Source organism: Giraffa tippelskirchi, chromosome 12 (assembly GCF_054371585.1).
Source record: "Giraffa tippelskirchi isolate mGirTip1 chromosome 12, T2T-mGirTip1v1.2.pri, whole genome shotgun sequence".
Taxonomy (NCBI): Eukaryota; Metazoa; Chordata; class Mammalia; order Artiodactyla; family Giraffidae; genus Giraffa; species Giraffa tippelskirchi.
The window spans coordinates 33,442,320-33,447,245 of NC_137286.1; the positions used below are offsets into that span (position 1 = coordinate 33,442,320).

General features: G+C 39.5%; 1 pseudogene; it reads left to right on the top strand.

Annotated features, from left to right (window-relative positions):
• The first annotated feature begins 1,708 nt into the window (after positions 1-1,708).
• Positions 1,709-2,560, top strand: LOC145528895 (protein SET-like; annotated as a pseudogene).
• Positions 2,561-4,926: the final 2,366 nt, after the last annotated feature.

Genomic DNA, 4,926 nt, shown 5'->3' on the forward strand with positions numbered 1-4,926 from the left:
GAATGTTGAGCTTTAAGCCAACTTTTTCACTCTCCTCTTTCACTTTCATCAAGAGGCTCTTTAGTTCTTCTTTGCTTTCTGCCATAAGGGTGGTGTCATCTGCATATCTGAGGTTATTGATATTTCTCCCGGCAATCTTGATTCCAGCTTGTGTTTCTTCCAGCCCAGCATTTCTCATGATGTACTCTGCATATAAGTTAAATAAGCAGGGTGACAATATACAGCCTTGATGTACTCCTTTTCCTATTTGGAACCAGTCTGTTGTTCCATGTCCAGTTCTAACTGTTGCTTCCTGACTTGCATACTTCAAATATGGTTCAAGAGGGTAATACATAAGAAGTCATTCTAAAGAGGATGGAGGGATTTCCCTGGTGGTCCAGTGGCTAAGACTCGGCACTCCCAGTGCAGGGGGCCTGGGTTCAATCCGTGGTCAGGGAACTAGATTCCACATACCGGAGCTAAGAGTTTGCATGCTGCAACTAAGGGTCCTGTGTGCCATAGCAAAGACCAAAGGTCTGAGTGCTGCCACTAAGATCCACTGCAGCCAAATAAATACTTTTTACAAATAAAATGTCTAGTTTTTAAAAAGATAAAACTGGGACTATGAAGCACAATGATAAAGTTCTTCCCAGGGAATAGATTGTCTGAGTAAGGAAATTACTATCAAACAAGGCTTTTCCCGTCCAGCAGAATTTGGTATTTGCCATAGATCTAATAGTCTCAATAGCTTTGATAAGTTCCCCATTCTTCCCTTTCCTTCTCCATTATTATATACGGACATATTGGGGGAAGATAACTTGCCTTTTAGTTCATAGGTTACTGGACTTGGTATGAGGATTCACACCAGGGGTAAGTGGAGAAGCTGCCAATGAACTAGAGATTATGGCTTTTGAGATGGATGCAACATCTGAATGAGACCTCAGAACTGTCTTCATTAGGGAGGGAGTATGTTCTGTATATGGGAGGATGGATAGCCAAAAGGGTGGGCTGTGGGAGTTACTGCTTTCTTTCTACCGAATAAGCATTTTCCATGTCTTCTTTACCATCAGAACTCTGAATTTGTTTAGAAAAGCCATATGCCAGCTAAAAATGACAGCAGAGTTTTCCAGCCATTGAGACTTAAGCAAACTCTGCCAAAGATATCTGGAAAAGCTTTGCTTTCTGGTTATAAGTATGACACCTTCTCCCCTTTTTACTTATTTCTCCTTTTCTTGCCTGGAACCAAATGAGAAGTTGAATCTTCAGGAAATAGTGAAGAGTATCAGAAATGGTGAATATTTGAATAAATATCAAAGATTACTTCTCCCTCTTGATTTCTTTAAATTGCATGTGGCTATTTAAAAATAATGTGGGGGGAAATTTAAAAAAATAAAAATAATGTGGGAATTTCTCTTTCTATGCTCTGGAACTTCTTAAGTAGCTTTGAAGATTTGATGTGTTGCCCTATGAATTCTTCTGGGCCTTGTGAATTCTTGAAGAGTTATTATTTAGTTTATTTAAATTTTTAATGTTTATTAGGGTAAATAATATTTTCCTAGGAAGTTGTCTATTTATGCTACATTTTCAAATGTGTTTGTTCTGGACTTGTGAAAAGTAGCTTCTTAAGATTTTTAGGTGTTTAAACCTCTGTCTGCTGGGGCAGCCTTAGTTCTCAGAGCTCATGTTATGGGCCTCTTCCTCTGGATTGATTCTTGGTTTCTTTCCCAGCATGGCCCCCAAACACCAGTCTTCACTTCCATCCCACATAAAGAAACCAAAGAAACCAAAACTGACTCCTGCCTCTAGGCCAGACGAAACTCTCCTCTGAACTTGCTGAAGGAAGAAAAGGAACGGCAAGAAGCAACTGAACATGCTGACGGAGTACAAAATGAAACAGACAGGCTTAATGAACAAGCCAGTGAGGAGATTTTGAAAGTAGAACAGAAATATAACAAATTCCGCCAATCGTTTTTTCAGAAGAAGTTGGAATTGATTGCCAAAATCCCAGATGTGGGGGTAACAACATTTGTTAACCATTCGCAAGTGTCTGCACTGCTTGGGAGGGAAGGTGAAGAGGCACTGCCTTATTTGACAAGCGTTGAAGTGACGGAATTTGAAGATATTAAATCAGGTTACAGAATAGATTTTTATCTTGATGAAACCACTTACTTTGAAAATTAAGTCATCTCCAAAAAAATTCCATCTGCATGAGAGTGGTGATCTATCTTCAAAGTCCACTGAAATCAAATGGAAATCCAGAAAGGATTTCACTAAATGATCAAGTCAAATGCAGAATAAAGTCAGCAGGAAGAGACAGCATGAGGAACCAGAGAGCTTCTTCACCTGGTTTATTGATCATTCTGACGCAGGTGCAGATGAGTTAGGAGAGGCCATCAAAGATGATATTTGGCCAAGTCCATTACACCGCTACTTGTTTCCCGACATGGATGATGAGGAAGGGGAAGAAGGAGAAGATGATGGTGACAATGAAGAGGAAGAAGGATTGGAAGATATTGATGAAGGAGATAAGGATGAAAGTGAAGAAGGTGAGGAGGAGGAAGATGAAGGAGAAGATGACTAATGGAACATGGATGGATTCCAACCTTCCTTTTTAAATTTTCTCCAGTCCCTGGGAGAAAGTTGCAGTCTTTTTTTTTTCTCCTCCTGTGCTCAGTCACCCTGTTTTTAAGATCTCTTTTCTCCTTTATACCAAGGTTTGCAACTTATTTGGGAATACCTTGAGCAAAATTCAATGGGAAAGGAATTTCTACCCCTTTCTATTCCAAATTCATTTTTATCCCTTCCTGTCTCAACAAAGGCTATATATTCAACACCACCATGCTCTGTGGGAAAAAAGAAAAACCTTCTGTTCCCTTAGCTCTGCTGGAAGCTGGAGGGTCCTAGGCCTCTGTGTGATTGTGCGTAGAATTCTAGCCTTTTCCCCTCCTTTCTCTGTGTATTGTGCTCAGAGATTACATTGTGTCTCTATGTGAATACGGACAGTTAGCATTTACCAACATATATCCACTTTCTCTTTTTTTAAAAAGAAAAAAAAACTTAAAAAAAATGTGGTAACAGAAGGTCAGCAAAAGGTGGGTTTGAGATGTTTGGGTGGGTTTGAGATGTTTGGGTGGGTTTGAGATGTTTGGATGGGTTAAGTGAGTATTTTGACAACATGGCTACTCCTTTGGCATGTTTAATTGTGATGTTTAACAGACATACTTTCAGTTTAAGATGACACTTTTAAAACAAAAAAGTGAAAGTGAAAGTGACTCAGTCATGTCGAACTCTTTCCGACACCATGGACTATCCAGTCCAAGGAATTCTCCAAGCCAGAATACTGGAGTGAGTAACCTTTCCCTTCTCCAGAGGATCTTCCCAACTCAGGGATCAAACCCAGGTCTCCTGCATTGCAGCTGGATTCTTTACCAACTGAGCTACCAGGGAAACCTCCCTTTTAAAACAAAATTCTCTCCTAATGACGTGAGCCCTGCCACTTGATGGGAGAATCAGCAGGACCTGTAGGAAATTAGGTGCAATTGACATTCCCTATTGTAATTTTGTTCCTGTATATTTTTAAATGTTTCTTTTTGCTTTACTGAGAAGTAAAGATGATGTTCAGTTTTAAATGTTGAAAGTGTACAAGTTGCTTTGTTACAATAAAACTAAATGTGTTTTTAAAATTTTTAATTCTTCTTCTGTTTCAGTGGCTATTTCCTCCTTGCCATTTCTTATCTTGCATATTTATGCCTTTCCTCTTTTTTTTTTTTTCCTGGTTAGATTAGCTAGTAATTTGTTGAGTTGACTTTTTTTTCTGAGAACCAGCATTTGGATTTATTTATTCCTTTTAGTTTCTTTTCCTGTTTTCTAACTTATTAATTTCTGCTTATATCTTTAATAGTTCCTTCATTCTGCTTTCTTTTGGTTTGCTTTGCATTTTTTTTAGCTTTTAAATTGATGTTATTTTACTTAGCTGCTGCTGCTGCTGCTGCAAAGTCGCTTCAGTCGTGTCGTGTCCAACTCTGTGCCACCCCATAGACGGCAGCTCACCAGGCTCCCCCATCCCTGGGATTCTCCAGGCAAGAACACTGGAATGGGTTGCCATTTCCTTCTCCAATGCATGAAAGTGAAGTTGCTCAGTCGTGTCGGACTCTTAGTGGCCCCATGGACCGCAGCCTACCAGGCTCCTTCGTCCATGGGATTTTCCAGGCAAGAGTACTGGAGTGGGTTGCCAGTGCCTTCTCCGACTTAGATAGCTAGTGTAATACATTCTCTCTAACTACTTTTGCAGTATCACATGGATTTGGACAAACTGTGTTTCTATTACTGCTATTTCATAAAATTCAGCAATTTTGGTTTGTATTATCTTATTAACCCAAGAGTTGCTTGATACAGAGTTTTAAAATTTTCTAGGTGAAAGATTCTTTTTGTGATTAACACTTTTATTGCATTGTGATTGGAGAAGGCTATTTATATCACTGTTCTTTTTAAGAAAATTAAGATTTTCTTAAAATCTCAATAAATTTGCTATTTATATCATTGCTCTCTTTAAAGAAAATTGAGATTTTTTTTCTTTTGTGACTATATCATCAATTTTCACAAATGCTTCAATCACCCAGTTGCCAGTGCTCTGATCCACCAGGTCTCAGACCTGTCCTCAGTGTTCCCCCTCTCACAATAGGACCCTCTCTCCTTCTGGGATAATTCTAGCTGATGTTGTTAGTACCTAGCCTCCTCTAGAACCAAGCTACACTCTTCTCCCTTCCACACCACATCCCTACCTGCCACCCCTCTGTTCAGACGTTAGCTCTGGAGCAGGCTCCTCTGGTTTCAGATATTAACCTTTCCATTTACATGTAAATTGAAGTTGGAGCTACTCTCCCTCTCCCAGGATGTTGTAGGTGAGGGCTGGGGTGATGTAATTTGCTTTCATTGTTGATCTGTGTG